Consider the following 19,961-nt stretch of genomic DNA (forward strand, 5'->3'; position numbering starts at 1 on the left):
CAGATAAGGTAACTGGAGAATTCCTGTGTCTAGATGCTCTAAATGCTAGATTTCATGCACTGAAAGAAACATACGCCATCACAGTGTGAGGTTATAGATACATAATTATGTTTGGCTATGTCTTTGTCTTTGGATTAACCAGGATATAGATAAGAGTACAGTGTTGCTCACAGTGTAGTGTAAGTTGTAATTCAATATTTAACACAGGTTGGGCTCCACAAAGGCACAATGGTGTAGGCAGACACATGAAATATGTACAGACAACAATGAGAGCTCTCCACAATCCATAGCTCAGACTATAGGACACCATGAAGCAATGTAACCTGACAAACAAAGGTACAAAGCAGTCTTGATAAACTGAACCCTGGTGCAAATTTCTGGAAGTCGTTACTAGACATGACACTGTGACAAAAACTTGTGAAAAGCCATGGTCACAATTTACAGTATATCAGTGATACCCAACCAGTGGCTTGTAACAACATGTTGCTCACCAAGCCCTTGGCTGTTTCTCCCAGTGGCCTCAAATCAGGTGCTTATTTTTGAATTCTTGACTTGGAGGCAAGTTTTAGTTTTAAAAACAAAAACATATGTATTGCCAAACAGAGTCTCCTTTAGACTGTCATTCCACATAGGCGTAGCCAAATAGCCAATCACAGCCTGTATTTAGCATGCCCGGGAACTTTTTTCATGCTTATGTTGCTCCTCAACTCTTTTTACAGTTGAATGTGGCTCACGGGAAAAAAAGTTTGATATATAGCATTATAATATAGACATTATTGCTTCTGTGCAGCTGGACAGTTGCTTGTATCAAAAGTGTAGGAGACAGCACCATCAAGGAATATAATTTTAAAAAGCCAGTATTAGCATTACATGGCTTTGATCTGAAAAAATGCAACATTTCAGGCCAATGCTCGACCCTTTGTCAAGCTGGACAGTTGGACAAATGTAAGAACCTCAGAAATTTGAATTATTTGGATAAAATTTGGATAAAAATGAGTCAATGGAAGACGCCCTTTCTGTTATGCAGAGCTTTCTGCGTAGCAGCTTTCCGGTTTACAGATCCCATACTATAATACTGTATGTCTCCCTAATTCATTAAAAAAATTGGGACAATTTATGCAATACCTGATAACCTACACCATCTCCAAGCCCAATCATCTTTTAGTGAAATCTGCTTAATTTTTGGTTCACTATTTTTTATGGCCAGCAAAAATACGAACCTTTTGGTAGTTTATATATATTGGTAGTATGTATTGAGACAATATCACGTGGAAATATTTCCTTACTGGCTCCCTTTGTATCATATACTGTAAATATGTCTAACTTGAGTTGTTTACTTCCGACCAGAACCGATCATCTGAGTGAACCTCATTCTCTGTTTAAGAGATTCCATTATGAAGTCTTCATTGTAAATTCAAGTTAAGCTTCTTTAAGTAGTTATGGATAGAAAAATTTACTGGAAAATTAAAATTTGAAAGAATTTTGTTTATGCTATATTTTAAGGGGTGATTTATAATGGTATAAATAACTTAAACTTAAAGCACAACTGTTATTTTCCAAAATCCATAAATTATCTGTTATGTCCCTTTAAAAAAATGCAGAGGGAGAATGCCACATTCTTAATCAGGTGGGTAATGTAAGTGAGCCAGTTTATCAACTGTTTTTATATGTCATATCTTCTGTAAATGCAAGGGCTTCCAATGTAATCCAGTCTGATAATATGCAGGGATGACAGAAGGCAACTGTCTGTGCCAACCCATACTTGTCTACTTACTAAGAACATGGCACTACTGTTTTTAGTCAACATAAATCACACAAATATTAATGAACCAAGAAGATATCAAATCAAGTAGGTTGAGATGGGGCTGGAACCCAAACAGAGTATATGAGTGTCTTGGAACCTTTCCAAAGTTTGGCATGGGAAAGTCTGTTTTGTTAAGCATTAGCAATGATCTCTGTAGAAGTAACAAGAAGCAGACACGTGGAACTGGTGTCTGTGACTGGGCACTATCGTGATGGCCATTACATTCCTATTCTGAACCTTTTACATGTCCCAGGAACAAAAATCTCTGCAACTTGTCAGACAAATGAAAACATTTGTGTATGCCCCAAAGCACTGCTGTGTCTTTTCATTTCACTGGGAAAAAGCAAATGTCCGTTTTCTTGTCACTCTGGTGCACACGAGACTTTGAATTTTGAATTTCTACAGCCAATTAAACTGTTTGAGAGAAAAACTGCAATGGCAGAAGGAGTTGTAATGACTTTTGCTTAAATATGAAGGAATAATAGTATAGCACTTGCTACAGACTGACCGAGAGTGGGAATGAGACAAAGTTAACAAAATTTAACTAATTATCCTCAAATGCAATGAAGCACCTTTATTGCTGGGGCTACTAAAACCACACACACCTTTGGCGTCACAGGTTGACTTTGGAAAACCTTAAGTCTCTATAATGTTATCTGACAGCAGTATGCCTGAAAGAGAACTAAACCCTAAACAAATGATAGAAATGCTGTATTTTAGATGCTAAATTGAAGGTAATAGTATTGAGCAGTGATCCCCAACCAGTGTCTTGAGAGCAAAATGTAGCTCACCAACCCCTTGGATGTTGCTCTCAGTGGTCTCAGGGCAGGTGTTTATTTTTGAAGACCAGGTTTGGAGGCAAGTTTTAGTTGCATGAAAACGAAATGTACTGCCAAACAGAGCCTCCTGCAGGCTGCCAGTCCACATAGGGACTATCAAATAGCCAATCAGGGCCTTTTTGACACCCCTAGGGAATATATATATACACAAATTTGCATCCAAGAAGTTACAGTATAAAATTGCCTTGTGAACCATATACAATAAATGATCTCTTAAAATAGTATGCAGTATGGCAGCTCCCAAACAAAATATTGAGTTCAAATATGCACATGAAGTTACTGGGCAGAAAGATTGTGCTTAAAGGAACAGTAACTCTCTGATGAAGTGCCAGAAAGAGGCATGAAACGCATCAGGTGATTTAACATGCCATCGAGTAGGAGTACATCTGTAATAGATGCCTGTTTGTTGTTTTAACCTTTCAAAATAAAGCTGGAGAGTGATTTTTATCCCATGTATGTGGAATGGCTTTCTCACCCACCAAACCCCCTATATAAAGGAACAGTAACACCAAAAAACGAAAGTGTTTTAAAGTAATGAAAATACATGTATATTACAAAATAATGTATTGTTGTGGTAACACTGGTGTGTTTGCTTCAGAAACACATCTATAGTTCATAAATAAGTTGCCGTATAGCCATGGGGCCAACTATTCAATGCTGAAAAAGGAGAAAAGTTACAGGTTACACAGCAGATAACAAATAAGCTCTGTAGTATACAATGGGGTTCTTTAGAACTTATCTGTTATCAACTGTGTATCCTGTGCTTGAATGGCTGCCCCCATTGCTACACAGCAGTTTGTTTATATAAACTATAGTTGTGTTGCTGAAGCAAACACACCAGTTGTACCAGTGCAGGGTAACACTACATGATATTGTCATTCCTTTAAAACACTTTCATTTTTTATGTTCCTTTAAGAGCTAGGTATATTTTGCTTGTAATGTTTCTGTAGCGAATCAGACATCCTCACAGTTGAGATGTGGCTTTGCTCCAGATATCACAAACTATTAAGAATGAAGCTAACAATAGACAAAGTAACGTGGTAGCACTCTACAGTTCTTCATCTTCCTGACCCGGGTATGTGTCAGATCATTACTGAACTTAAACTCAACTGCTTTGATTTGATGGGCATTAAAGGTCAAACACAAAATAGATCAAACATGCCAGGAGAATTTGTAGTGTGCATCACAATGTATTGAAGTCTTATTTCATAAGCAGCTACAATCACAAAGATGGTGAAACACAATCAGCAGAAGAAATCACAGTTATATATTGATGTTTTTTCAGTACTGTCATGAAAACAAACCTGGTTAAAAAACATTTTTAGCAGCATTCATGTTTTTTCAAATAGCAAATATTTATTTCTGAAATAGCTGAAAACAATAAATATTTTAACTCCTTGAAAACCAAAAAAAACCCCAATTTGGTCTGTGTGTGGGGGAATCAGTCTCCTTTTAGTTTTTCCTAAGGAAAATTAATTTCCTCAAACTGTATTGTTTTATCTGGGTTCCATAATATTAATGTATGTCATTAAAAGAAAAAAACAAAAATGGACAAACAAACAAGCAGACAGAATTATCTAGTGGAATATAAGCCAGTACCAGAATTCAGTAGAAAGTCTGATATAGTTAATCTGATTTCTTAAAATGCATTAAGGTCTTGAACAATGTGACTTTGGTGTCTGAGAAAGGGCAAGAGAACCCACAGTACGTTTGTGGCATTAATGCAGAGCAGTTCACTAAAGCAGAGTAAAGAAATTGGATATGTTAGCAATTAAACAAATGGAAATGTTGAAATTTTTCTCCATCTCATAACTTGGCCAAAAGTTAACTGGATAAACTTATTTCTGAGCCACATAAGCCATGTTTCTTATATATGACTTATTATTATAACTCGTATGATCATTATCAGCAAGTTTTTATAATGGCTAACATATTGCACAGAGATGTTGAGTAGAACTTTCAATCTAAGGCTGTGGGCACACGGGCTGAAGGCTCCGCTGTGTTCTTTTGCAGGCTGAGAAGTGGATTCACTCCATGTCCCTGCTCCATTGAACTGAATTCAATCCTCCTGTGTGTGTGCACACAAACTGGAGCAGAAGTGGAAGTCAGCCCAAATACGCGAACGGAGGCATCTCTAGGCTGACCTCCGCTCTGCTTCATGTGTGTGCACACATGCTCAAGTGGCTTAGGTTAATGGATCAGTGGCATGGAGCTAGGGTTGCCACCTTTTCCGGAAAAAATACCGGCCTTCCTATATATTTATCTTTTAAACATTGGGATCAACCATCATTTTTACTGGCCAGGCCGGTAAAATACTGGCCAGGTGGCAACCCTACATGGAGCAGAAATATGCAGGCCTGTGTGCCCACAGCCTAAAAGCACACCCAAACAGCTGACATTGAGGTCATAAAATTATAACATTTTCCCTGAATAAACACATTTTCCATAAATAATCAGCGCCTATGCTCCGCTCAGCTTTCTGAGGTGTCAGCCCAGGTGCAGGATAGAAAAGAACCACACTGGCACATGAGCCTTGTGTCTGCAGGGCAAGCCCTTGCAAAAGTTTTACTGAGGTGGTGCTTGACAAATGTTGCACCACCGCAGTAAAACTTTTGCAAAGGCTTGTGCGAGTGTCCTCTTCAATTGAAGCCGGTGCAGGCACACAGAGCGTATTATAGTGCTGAATATGCATTTTGGCAGAGAAATGGCAGTGCTGAATATGCATTTTGGCAGAGAAATCATGTGCAAGCCCATGGCGCATATTTTCATGTCAAAATGCATACTTGGCACCAAAATACTTCCATGTATCAGCTCCTGGGCTGACAAAGTGGCTCTGGTGCAGGCACATTGAATGTATTTTGGTGCCAAGTATACATTTTGACATGGAAATACGCACCATGTGCTGCACCTGGGCTGACACAATGGCTCTGAGTGTGGACACATCAGAAAGCTAAGCGGAGCATAGAGGCTTATTCCCAGTCTGTGTTTATCTGCAGGCAGAGAATCAGCCTGGTATGGCATTAGCCAAAGAGGGACATTATATTTACCAGTTATGGATTAGCAAAACAGTAAATTATGTTTATAGCTATGGCTTGTATGGCAAATGGGAATCAAATAAGATTACTCCCATGTAAGGAAGGGCTTTATTTATTTATTTTTAAAACGATTGCTTGGTAAAGCTGTGCAAGCATTCTGCCTTGTTTAATGACAATTTGGCCACTAGAGGGCACTTAGAGTATATTTTTCCATTAATTTGTCTGTTTTTAAAACAGCCATGAAGTCTTAGTTCAATATGAACTATTGTTTCTTGGCGGTGTGAGGATGGATCATTCCTGGTCGCTACTAAGAGAACAATAGTTCTTATAGACACAGGATTGAATGCAGTTCCTAATATGTATTCTTTAGCATTTATATCAGTTAGGTTGCTGGTCAAGAAAGCAAGGGCAAAATTATCTTGTAGAGGTGAGTTAGCATGAGATCAAATGTATCTCTTTTCCATTTGGCACTCTCCTCCTGAGATCCAGGACTGTACAAAGCAGAGATGATGGTTTACAGTATACTCATCTGTGTGGGTTTAAAATAGTATTTAGACACAATTAGATTTGCCATGGGGAAAACAGGACAGGGTTGTTTAGACTGCAGGAATATTTGTGTTTTAGGTCATGTTAATTGTTTGTGTATAATAAATACATTTTTTTCCTTTCACAGTTTTTTGCTTTTACTATTATCAAAGCCTAGTTTGGAAAGTGTCATAGTAACACATTCCTTATAAACCGAATGAAGCACGCTCGGTATAGATCCAAACAGCTTTCAGTTATTATAATATTCTAACATACAGATTTTCAACAACATTTGCTCAACTTTGTAAATAACACGTGGAAAATTATTACATTTTATGAATGAATCCAAAATTCAAATAATAATTATCAAAATAAAATCAAGTTTATTTGTGCATAAAAACTTTGCTATGCATTATTAAAAAGAAGTTTAGGCTAATTGGCTGAGGACCATGGGAAAAGTCTTCAAGCAGCAGCTGGAAAACTATGGTTAAAAAGGTCTTCTGCACACTAGAAAAACAGATTTGTTTTTAAATCTTATAATTTTCCAAAATATGCTCTTGCTTTTTTACTAGAATACACAAGAAGAGGAATTTGTTAGCTAACGTTTTGGCAAATACAGTTCATTATAAGACTATAAAGTATTAATTGGACTTCTATTATCTTATACACCCACCAATGAAAATAAAGGTTTGTGAGGGTTTCACCTCTAGGTTATCAATTTACATTTATAGTGGCCAAAATCATTACCATCTCAAAGACAGGCTGAGACCTCTTAGAAACGTTTTGATGGTTTTTATTCTGCTTCCCAGTGGACATTTGTCCACTTCAAAATAGCTCTATTACAACTGACATCTTGATTTGTTATCTCTAAAGAGAAGCTAATGAGTGACTGACCATAGACTGATAGAATGAAAAAGGACTCAACCCTATTTGTTTGTGTTGTCAGTTTCATGTCAGGATCAACCAAACACCCATGTTACAGAACAAGCAGTGTCTGAGCAACTGATGCTATGCCAGACACTAAAGTATTACTGGGATACAAGTGTAGCACAGAGTTGGCCTTTCCCACACAGTGAGGGAGCTGCTTGTACATACAAGCACTAGATGGAAGTAACTATATATTGTATCTGTACTCACTGCCCCCCCCCCCCGAGGAAGCACACATGCTGCTCATAATTTTTCATAGAGCTGAAAGCATAAGATTGATGACTGATCTTGCAAAATTTAGTAAAACTGAAGGAGGACACTGGGGCAGGAGAATGGACGACAATAAAGGAAAAGAGAATATTAAAAAAAATTAAAGAAAATAGAATACAAATGTATTAAGGGCAGTATAACTGAAAACACTGCATTAAGGAAAGAACATGAAAAAATATGAAAAGGGGCAGAAGGAACCAATAGAGTAATGTTGCATTTGAGGAGCAAAGAGTGATAAGGGGTTGAGTGAATATTAACAAGTTTTGAAGAAGTGAGAAGTTTGTTGAGTAAATTAAACACATGCATTTAAAGAAAGGGAGTTATGGTAGGTTGTCTTGTGAGAAGGAGTGAATAAGATGGCATTATTAGATGTATGATGGCCAGGGGGTTGACTAGAAAGTTCTTTTTAGAAACGATAAGAGGAATAATGAGACATAGAGCAGAATAAAACTGAACAGCTCATTTATCAGCACTGGACAAATTTGCGCATGGGTATAAAACTACTGCAATTAATCACATTTTTGTTTTTATTGTTCTACCTTCACCTTGTAACATACTCGTCTGTTAGGAACCTTAGAAGCCTTGGGTACACTATGGGTTCCGGTGTTCACCGATGCCCTTTTGGGGCCCCGGGCTTTCTGCTGTGGAACCTGCAAGGAATAGTGCATAAATAGTAACAAGTCCAAAATGAGGTACCGGCAAGTATTAGGCAAAGACGTAGTCGAAGATCAGGAGAAAGGGTCAAGGCAGGCAGCAGGAATTGAAGTCAATAATCAGGCAGGAGTCAAAAACCAGGAATTCAAACACAGTATGCTTCGGCAAGATCATACTCGGGCACTGTCAAAATGGAGAATTGGCCTTTTAAAGAGGATTTGGCGACAAAAATTCAAATCCGGCGCCGAAACATGATGTCATCACGCACTGCGTCAAAACTTGAGCGTCACAACGCTCGGCATCAAATGCTGACAACTGACGCCAGCGTAGTTTCCCCCTAGCTGGCAGTGCGCGCCTGCACAGAAGGCGAGGAGAGACGCGTCAGGAGGTTGGAAACTGGGGCAGTCTCCCGGCGCGTCTTACAAACCTGGCTGGAAGAAAACTACTAACTGATTGGTTCCTCTGGGTTACTGCCCAGATGCAAATTTACCCAGTGTTTGTAATGAGCCTCAATGTTTTATTGTGTTTGTTGCTCAGTTCAAAAGCTTTTCATGTGGTCTAGAAGCAGCAGTAAGTGGGAAATGATAATTATTTTTTTTCCCTGGACTGTAAATTATAAGGTAATAATTTACAGTGTGCACAGAACTTTTTCCTGTATCCATATTTCTGTACCTGGGATTCTAGACATACACTCAGGTTAATGTAACAGTGATCGGATAGAAGATAAGCATACTTACTACATAGTGTTGAATTCATAAATGATATAAATACAAAAAATCTGCAGGCTATTGCCACACTTGGCATTTTCTCTGCTGGTTGAAATACTGTCTTTAAGATAACAAAAAAAAGTGATACCAATATTCACATTAAGAGCTGGGTATTTGCCATGACCCAATTACAAATTGACAACTAGGTAAGTTTAATAATGACCTACCAAAACCTGTAGCACTTTATAGTATTGCAGTCAGTGTCAGCCTGAGTAGGTAACTAAAAGAGGACTGAAAACCAAGAAATGAGCACTCAGATATATGTTGTACATCTCTTCACAGTGCATATTAGCTCTCTCAGCATGTAAAATAAAGGTATGAAATTTGACAGTGACAGAACCCAATCCCATTTTTCAAGCGATGACCGGTGCAGAATTCCCCTTGTACCGTGGTCCCAATTCAATCAATAAACAAGAATCCAATAAAGATAAATAAACCTGAAACAGACATCATAATCAACTAAATACAGAGACGACAAAAAAATAATTTAGCTTTGATGGAGCATTTGGCAAAGACTTTCCATTTCTGGATCTATACAAATTACTTCAATAATAGAAGCGCTTGTGCCTTGCAGAAAATGGGTTATTTTCCCTCATTCTCCTTTACATTGCTGGTTATATGCTGATCACATAAATCATTGGAAAGCATCAAGTGGATTTCTGCTTTAGAAAGGTAAATGTGAAGAGTGTGTAAATGTTCTCTTTTAAATTTATGGGCTTAGATAATTTATATCTTAGACCCATTACTCTTTCAGATCTATGTGTGTACATATTGAATAATATTTTCCACCAGTGGAAACTTGGTATTTGGCTGAAGGAAACTGGTTATAGTTTACAAAACTAAAATAGTTGTGCAACCTTTCAAATTGATTTAATTTTAGTTATGTACTCCATGTTGCATAGTGGCATATAGGAATCACAGGCACAATTAGTACCTTTTTCTTGAGCAATAGCCTGACTGAAGTCAGTAAAGTAAAACGATGCAAAGAGATCTTAGACACCAAACATGATAAACACAGAAAATGCTGTACATGGTGTTTCTATGTGTTTCATTGTGGGTGTAGAACAAGCAGTTGCACAAAATTATAACAGCAACCTTACTACACTGAACCCCACAAAATCATGGGTTGTGGACTTGCAGCCTCTTCAAATGCAACACATACAGTATTTATGGTCTCTCAGGTTTGCAGGCTTAGTCCTGAATAGTATTGTGTTGTAAATACATTTTTTGGACAGTATTTACCCATAATATGATGCTCCTCAATAAAAACATGTAATTGTTACATGTAATATGTTAATGAACAACTAATAATTAAGTTATTAATTTACTGTGGGTATTACAAGTCCACATTCTATGTTCCTGAATATTAAAAGTTATGTAATAATATACATGTAATTATTGCCTGTAATTATTACAGTCCTGTTGCATTAACAGCATTTCAGTCATTTAAGCTTATGGGTTAAGGTGTGCTTTGGAAACTGAAATACTTATTTGCAGCTGGAGAGGAAGCGCCCTCATCCTCTGATGAAGCGCCCAAAAGCGCGAAACGCGTCAGGAGGGTGTGGCTAACAACAGGTAGGCAGACTGGGGGGGAGACACTGCTTTGTGGTGTGTGTGAATTGTACATTGACATGTTAGTTTTTGTGGTTAATATGCACCAATAAATGTTTTTAAGCGAGAAACTGTGCATGTCTTTGATATTAACATTATCTGGTGGCATTTTGCTGACAGATACTTAAAGGGGTAGTTCAATAAATAGGGCTTGTGCTGAACTAACTTTAGTTGCCTGTTTTTTCTTTATTTCTTGAGCTTAACAGGACAATTGAAGCTATTCCAGTTTTGGTTCTCACAAGGCAGATAATTCCATTACCAGTGCCAGATACTTCCACTATTTTCTCAGATTTTTCCATCCGATTTTAATTATTTTTTTGGAATGTTCACCCGAAAACTTTGGGGTATTGCACGAATCACAGCGCATATCAAAAAATCATTGGGACCTCTCCCATTGACTTATATGCAACCTCGATGGCTCTGAGATGCCGGATTTTCAGATTCAGACTTTTCGGGGTTTAATCATTTCCGAAAAATTTGTGATTTTTTAAAAGTCAGATTTTATAAAAAAAAATATCACAAATTTTTCATGATTTTTGCATTTGGGGTTTCTAGCGTGCTAGAAAATAATGTAAACATCAAATAAACCCAGTAGCCTGGTTCTGCTTCCAATAAGGATTGAGTATATCTTAGTTTGGATAAAGGTACAAGGTTCTGTTTTATTATTACAGAGAAAAAGGAAATACTTTTTAAAATTTTGGATTATATGGATAAAATAGAGTCTATATGGGAGATGGCCTTTCTGTAATTCAGAGCTTTCTGGATAACGGGTTTCCAGATATCAGATACCATACCTGTATAGTGTTACTTTTGCATGCAGTGCTGTACTCTTTTTTCATGATAGGGAGCAAGCACACTGACATGTGGCAGAAACAAACACATCTGGCTCAATATTGGGCAAATTAGCCCTTATGCATTAACCTATAGCAATTAATCAGTTATTGGCTTTCATTATTCTATGTGCAGTACTTATATCAAAGAAAACTTCTGATATGTTACTATACTGAGGTACATTTGTCCAGTGTTGGTAAATGATCAGCACAGATTCATATTATTAAAACTTCAGTAATGCCCCACAAGGAGGCAGATCTCAACTAACTAACTGAGCTTCATGCCTATGCCTATTTATGTCTTGGTAAGTAGACCCATTGTTGATCCTGATGATTGGTATAGCTCTATAGTACACCTGGTTAAATACTGTTTCTAATTATTAAACCTGCTGTATCTCGAAATCCCTTGGAAAGTAGAGGGTTTCAAGAACAAGGCTGCTGCTGGTTATGGAATGTAGAGAATTTGGTGGAAACGAACCTGCTGAAAACTTTAAAAGACACACACAGACTGAGTACAAAAGGAGGAAGGAAGATGACAATCAGTTTGCAGCCTGATTCTATGTGAGATTTGTTTGCTCTTCTAAGATTAAATTTGAAGGCATTTTGTTCAGGAAGTCATATCCCATGCGTTGCCTTGCTAGGACACAGTAATTGTTCTTGATACGTTAATCCGACAGGTGCAGTTCCTTTTTGGACAAGTAAAAGCTATTGTCTGCTGGAAAAAGTGTTCAGTCCTTGTCATACAATAAAAGAATGTCCAGATTGGAAGATTAAAAAAAAAGGCCCATTAAAGATATCAGTTAACGCCAAGTGAATTCCAGTATGTTTCATTAATCCAAATAAACACAATGCGATTTTATCTGTAACTAAATAGATTTACTGTGCGTTTGTCCATCTTGTTCTCTGGAAGATTTTTCAAATGTTACTCAGTGGTAAACTCATTGATGCCAACAGCTTGAACTGTTACATTGTTATTCAAACGTACAATAGTAACATCAGATCTGATATAGAAACGAGTAAGTAAGTGAATATCTACCAGCAAGGATGTGAAGTATTTGCCAAGTGTCATTTTGGTGAATCCTTTTGCAATCAGTTTTCCTCACTTTTATTTAAATAGATACTAGATTTTTACTATTTAATTTTAATTAACATATAATGACATTCTAAAAAGAATGACACGGGGCTCAATTAGTAACACATGGTCACTGGTGTCATAACCTATAGCAACTTGAGATTTGCAGCCTTATTTAAATTTGAGCCCAAGATTCCCTTCACATAATTGTTTCAGGTCACATTTCCTTATGGTGCTTTCCAATCTGCCCAACTGCTGTGCTGTGGAAACTGCTGGTTCAGCTTCACTGGTGAAAGAGGTCATGTGTTGGGGCCAGTATTTCTGGATGCAACGATGGGGCAGTCAAGCCACATATTTTTGTTGACTTTATTATGGTATTTAAATGTTGTCAACATGTCCCTCTAGTGTTATTGCTTTACTGCTTTAACTTTTGTAAATGAGATTAGAAGGGCCATTCCTTACCTTCGGAGAAGTAAAGCATAACTAAAAAAGTAGGGCAGAAATGTACTTATGTTTTGGAATTATGTACCAGCCCAAGGCAACGACTACCCATTCGCAGTAAATATCTGTGCCTCCAAAGATGCCCCAGTAGCTCCCCATCTTCTTTTCTGCTGATTTATTGCCCATACACTGTTATGCTGTCAGTTACTGAGCTTAGGCACTCACTTTAAAATATACAGTAGGGGGTTATTTATCAAGGTCCGAATTTATCTAAGTATTTCTAATATCCAACTTCGAGCAACTCCGAATTCCAGAATGGACCTTATTTATGAAGACATAAGCCCAAAAAAATAGTTTCAGGCAAAACTCCAGAGCTTTTTTTCATGGTCCGAAAAATCTGAATTTTTGGATTTCGGGTATTCGGAGCTTAATAAATAACCCCCATGGAATATAAATGTCACAATATAAGGCTGCGGCTGATTAGTTAATAATTATTGGTACATGACAGCCCAGAAACCAGCACAATTAGAATTATAATTTAGTAATCAGCTCTGTAGCATCAGTTTACAGACAAACCTCATTTTCTGCTTCATGATTTGTGACGACCCCTAAGCTTAGCTTCTCAGAGACCACTGATTCTATGCATGTTGCAGACACTCCTAACAAAATTCAAGATGGGAAACTCTTGTGACAACTTAGAAGGCCTGGATCATTACTACTATAGAAATGCTGAATCTGTAGGCAATATATAAAATATGCCAGTCTAGTAATTTTTAGGGTTTAGTTCTCCTTTAAGATGCAATGGCTGATATTGACTGCTGAATTGTCTTCCCTTGACGCAGTTTGACAGCATACTAAATATATTTGCAGGCCAAATTAATGGCCGATTAATGGCTTTATTGAAAACCTAAAAAAAGTGGTTCAAGTTTTGATTTTTGACATACTGTATACATCCTGCATCCAAACTGAATTTTGAAGCATATCACTGCAAAACCAACAAATTGTTTTCTAGAACACTCTAGATAATATGGCATATTTTTTAAATTATTAATTGATAAAATAAATTCAACCACATTTCCAAGTTATTATTAGTTGACAGGTCAGTGTAAAACCATGGCCAGACGTTTGTTTTATTGCTGCAACCTTTACCCATGGCAAGACATTACCCAATAATCTGTTATTTGTGTCTTCCTTCACTGAAGAGTTATAAGGGGGATTGTAATTAAAAATTACAAGTGTTATTGAAATGGTGTTTTTGCGAATGTTTAGTGCTGCTCACATTGTAAAATCATTCGCTGGAGAATATTACATCGCTAAGAAAATGTTGGTGTTAACCTGCTTTGGAGTTTCATTTAAATATTTTTTTGCAAAATGTGTTGTGATTGAGAAATGTTATTACATACACTGCGAATGCTCACAAAAGCGATTTGGTTGCAAACTTTGCGACGACTTTGTTGAGGTCAAAAAGGACGCAAACATGGTCGGTAACATTCGCAATGGTTTTCTGCAAATGCTTTTTGCGCTAACAAAACACATTACTCTCCACCAATAATCTTTCATTCATGGGCAAACACATCCATTTTTTCAGGTGGCCACTGGGGGCACTGTTGTATTAGAGCAAGAACAAGCAGTACAATAACCCCTATCGTTTTCAATATGCAGATAAATAAGGCTTACAGTACAAAAACAATGCCTTCATTTTTTTCTTCATTCCTAGAAACTTAAAAAAAATTTACTTCACAAATAAATGGTAACGTATATAATCAATTTTTTCAATAAATATTTTTACAGTATTGAATGGATAGTGGCTAATTGAATAAGGCTAGCGATGGGTGAATTGATTCGCCAGGTATGAATTTGCGGCATATTTTCGTGTTTTGCCTCCAGCGAATAAAATCCGCAGACAAAAAAATGGAGCACGTTAGAAAAGGTGAACGCATGAAAATTGTCAAAATTACTCCCATTGACTTTAATGCATTTTGACAAAATAGTTGCGCATATAAAAATTGACGCTTGCGTCAAAATTGTGGCGTGTCAAAATTCACGCCCGTTGACTGCATTTTGCAAATGTTTCTCCGTTTCGCAAATTTTTCGGTAAATTTGCAAATTTTTCAGAGAAGTAAAACAGCACAGATTCCCCATCACTAAATACAGGTTTATATTTGCAGATGTTGGTGTTGTTACAGACTACTATTATAAAAATTTCCCACCCGAATGAAAAGATGTGCCTGGATGAGAGATCAGGGCTTTGCAGCAGGCACAGAATACTGCCGATTTTCTTGTGAAAAAAATGCTCAGATATTGAATTCATGCAACAAGCAACTGCCATTGGCTTTCAACTTCTGCTGTGAATTTTGTTTCAGGGATTGGCAGTCTGGGCCATTCTTGAGTATCTGGAAAGATGCCACAAACAGGAATTACTGAACAATTGCTCTGTGAAACTTAAGATAACAGTTTGTTTCACATGGTGGAATTGCTTTGTGGTGCAATAAAATTATCTGTTCAGCTCTAGATTAATGTTATATAAGGGGGGAAACTGATTTTTATCTGAGTGACTATAATAAAAGAGGTAAGGTTTATAGTGATGGGCGAATTTATTCGCCAGGCGCGAATTCGCGGCGAATTTGCGCGATTCGTGTCCAGCGAATAAATTCGCGAAACGCCCGCGAAAATTCGCCGAAAAAATTCGCCGGCGTCAAAAAAATTTTTCCGAAAACCGGGCGCCGGTGTCAAAAATGGGCGCCGGAGTCGAAAAAACGGGCGCCGGCGCGAATTTCGCGCGAAATTCGCGAATTTTTCGGCGAAGCGAAACGGCGCAAATTCGCCCATCACTAAAGGTTTATAATGAATCCTCCAGTGTACCGCAGAACATTATAAACTGGGAAACTAGATGCAGCTGTTGTATTGATGTAAGATAAATAATTGCAGAAATGGAACGTGGCAGTGTTTCTATATATTATTCAGTCTACTGAGCTGAAATCAATATGGAAAAGCGGGTACAAGCTCCTAGTGGGGTTTTCTTGAGTTTTGTCATGAACCACCTATTGCGACCCCTCATCAAGGTGCTCTGCTCATTGCATGTTGTAACTGAATCAGCAATGTCAAGTAAGGGGCAAATGGATAATTATGTTTATGGATCCTTTTGCAGCCTTTGTGCAAATAATATTGCTTTATAATGTCCTCCTTAACCATAAATAATACACTAATATTAATTTATCATTATCTTAGTCTCCTTTATAAACAATCAGCAAAGCTTGTTCACAGGACAGTCAGAGCTCATTGGGACGAGGTATAACATATTAGTTTTCTTTTAATTTACGCTCTTTAACTTTAAGATGAGTCTTTAAACTAAATATACAGCCCAACTTTGATTAATTGGATGTTAATGATCAGCAGGCAGTGTGATTGGCTCATGATTGCATAGTCACTCCTTCTTTGCGTTAGCTGTCCTGATAAAAATCTATTCATTTCCATATCCATGCATGCGATAAAGGTTTGGTTGAAAATAATCTAATTGTTCTACAAATGTTGCATGGCTTGCTTTACATAAAAAAAGGAAACCTCAAGTAATTGCAGTAGTAGCAAATGTCAGAACCGATATATTTATTATAAATAAGCAAAGGGGTTTCCAGTTCTACCCCAACTTTTGTCTTATGATGTCGTTTGTCGGTTTATGTCTGAATTAACATTTGTCTTGGGATAGACTAAGAAAGCTAGAAATAGATCATGGTATTTGTGTATTTTAACAGATGGTTTGACATTTCTACAAAATATTTTAGTAAACAGGAAAAAGGATTACCATGTGCCTAGTTATTGTCCATATTAATGCATTTTTGCATTGAACTGTCAACAGCTGAACTTCATGGTGCATAAAATAGTCATTTTTTTACCAAAAGGATATTAAAAGTCATATTTTGCATATTCAGTCCCAATACAACACTACATTACCCTTATACCTGTGCCTGAAGCACTTACACATCTTAAATGGTATTAGATGTTTGTAAGGGCTCTTACTGGCGAGCGGTTGAAGCTGCGCTCCCCTGTGTTCCGTTTTTCTGCGTTCAGCCACAGGGGAGCGCAGGAATAGATGCATTTAGCTTTTTCCAATGGGGCTGTACTCACACAGGTGCGTGTAGGCGCCGAACGCAGGAAAAATTCAGCATGTTGCGTCTCAACCTGTGTTCGGCGCCTACAAGCGCCTGTGTGAGTACAGCCCCATTGAAAAAAGCTAAATGCACCTATTCCTGCGCTCCCCTGCGGCTGAACGAAGAATAATGGAAAGTGAGAGCCCTAAGATAGGCTTTATATCTAAAGGTGGCCAAAGACGCACCAATATTATTGTACTAATGATCTTTCCTACGATAAATGGTGCATGTGTGGTGGGAGACAAGGCAACTGATATCAGTAAAAAGTCTGGGATAACGGTCATCTCGTTGATCCGACAGGACTGAAAATGTTGATCGTTCACCTTTGAAGGTGCCCGTACGCACTGTTAATTCTGAATCATTGACAGAGGTAAATAATTATTTTTGTTTTTACTTGCATATCATCATATCTGCAACCAACTGCAAATTGTCTCAGAATATCCCTCTCTACATCATGTTAAAAATTAATTTAAAGGTGAACCACCCTTAGGCTGAGGCCCTGCAGTCACTGCTCCAAGCCCCCTTCCCCCAGTAAGTTCAGTTTATGCATGGTTGCAAAAATATTTTCATCCCTGCTTCTTTCCCATACCTATATCTGTGTGAACTAATGCCATTCATTAAAGATACCTTCATCTAAAGCCACTCCTTGCACTAGCACATTGACATCCCAACACTGATGATTTTTAGTGCAGTTGAGTCCAATTGAACTTGTTTCAATGCATCAGTCGCTATTGCATCAGGTTGCAATTACACTAGAATTGAGGGAAATAATACTGCTTTACAGATATAAAAACATGGGGACTTGCACCTGAAATTGCACAGCATTGAATTGTCATAGCTCCAGGGTTCCCTTGTGTCAGTAGGTGTGCTATGCATGGTTCAATTGGACATACTGATGGACATCTTTGGCAAGTGAGCAAGTGCAGGGACCAACTTTATATGAAAGTACCATTAATAAATAACGCCATTTTACGCTGAATAAATTAGCCCTATATATATATATATATATATATATATATATATATATATATACTGTATATTATATATATATATATATATATATATATATATCCTACTGTACCAACTTCAGTAAAATTAAAGTGTTTTAAATGAAAATATCATGTAGTGTTGCCCTGCACTGGTAAAACTGATCTGTTTGCTTCAGAAACACTAATATAGTTCATATAAAGAAGCTGCTGTGAAGCAATGGCAGAATTTTAAAAAAAGGTTATATGGCAAAAGATAAAAAGTGGATAACAGATAACACCATTTTGTTCTACAGAGCTTAACTGCTATCTTCTGTGTAACCTGAGCCTTTTCTCCTTTGAATGGCTGCCCCCATTTCTACAAAGCAGTTTATTTATATAAACAATAGTAGTGTTTCTGAAGCAAACACTTTCATTTATTGATGTTATTGTTCCTTTAATAGTGCTCCTTTGGCAGAATCCTGCACTGAAATACATTTTCAGACAAGCAAATAGTTTAATATTTAATTTTGAAATCTGACATGGGACTAGACATGTTGTGAGTTTCCCAAGTGGCCTCAGTCATGTGACTTGTGCTCTGATAAATGTCAGTCATTGCTGCTTTACTGCTGCATTGCAAATTTGAGTGATATCACCCCCTCCCTTTCCCCCCAGGCAACCCATGAGCAGAGCAATTGGAAGGTAACTAGATAACAGCTACCAGACACCTGCATTGCTACAAATGCTCCCATGCCCCACCTAGTGGTTGATATGAGAACAGCATTCAATAGTAAAAAATCCAAGTCCCATTAGCCAAAGTCAAGAATGAGAAACTATAGCTTATCTGAATGCAGTTCCATTGCAAAGTGCAGGCTCCTTCTGAAAGCAAAGGATCAGGCACAATAACCTGAGATGGCTGCCTACACACCAATATTACAACTAAAAAATACTTTAATTAGTTTAAATATACATTTTACATGGTAGGATGAATTATTCGCAATATAACTGTGTAATTTAGTAACAAAAACTATACCATAAAAATCATGACAGAATCCCTTTCAATTTTTCTCCTTACCACATAAACAGCATAGAGACTTGCTTGCCATTAGGGCTATTGCGGCAAATGGTTAAATGGCAAGATTTGTTTTTAATGTGCATATGGCACTTGTTGTGCCTGAAATGTGAAAAATCACTGTACAATCTGCATTGTTAATAAAAAGTCAATACTTTTTTTTCTTGCTGGGTGAATAGCATTCCTGTAGCAGAGTGAAAACAATGTTTAGCATTGCTGCTTCAAGGTGCAGAGCATTTTTCCTATTACCACAGGATCAGTAATTATGGAAAATTATCCACTGGAAAAACATGCATTGGGAACATAAATGTCTTCTAAAACACTTAAAGACAAAAGGAAGTGCTTAACAATAGGCAAAGGGAGATCCATTTCCTCTGGGTCCATGGAACAGGGCACTGTCCATTTGATGAGTAGTGAGATGGAGCAAAGCCTTTGATGAGCCAGCTCTTGCTTCCTGATATTGTGAACCTCTTGACAAACACTGAAAATAAAAATCAGAACACTCTCAGATCATTAGTGTATTCTCTGCTGAGATACCTCCATCTCAGGATGTGCTGTGGATCCTGTTTTGTCTAAGGGCTCTTACTCACGAGCGGTCGTAGCTGCGCTGCCCTGCGTTCCGTTTTTCTGCGTTCAGCCGCAGGGGAGCGCAGGAATAGACGCATTACATTTTTTCCCATGGGGCTGTACTCACACAGGTGCGTGTATGCACTGAATGCAGGAAAAATGCAGCATGTTGCGTCTCAACCTGCGTTCGGCGCCTAAATGCGCCTGTGTGAGTACAGCCCCAATGGAAAAAATTTAATGCGTCTATTCCTGCGCTCCCCTGCGGCTGAACGCAGAAAAACGGAACGCAGGGGAGCACAGCTTCAACCATTGGTGAGTAAGAGCCCTTAGGGGCCAAACCTTGACTTTCAAATAATATTGATATTCTGTGTCTTTATTTCACCATTTAACTTGTAGTCCCAATAGCCTTATAATCTAACCATAACACTTTCTTGCTG

This window comes from Xenopus laevis, chromosome 5S (genome assembly GCF_017654675.1).
Source record: "Xenopus laevis strain J_2021 chromosome 5S, Xenopus_laevis_v10.1, whole genome shotgun sequence".
Taxonomy (NCBI): Eukaryota; Metazoa; Chordata; class Amphibia; order Anura; family Pipidae; genus Xenopus; species Xenopus laevis.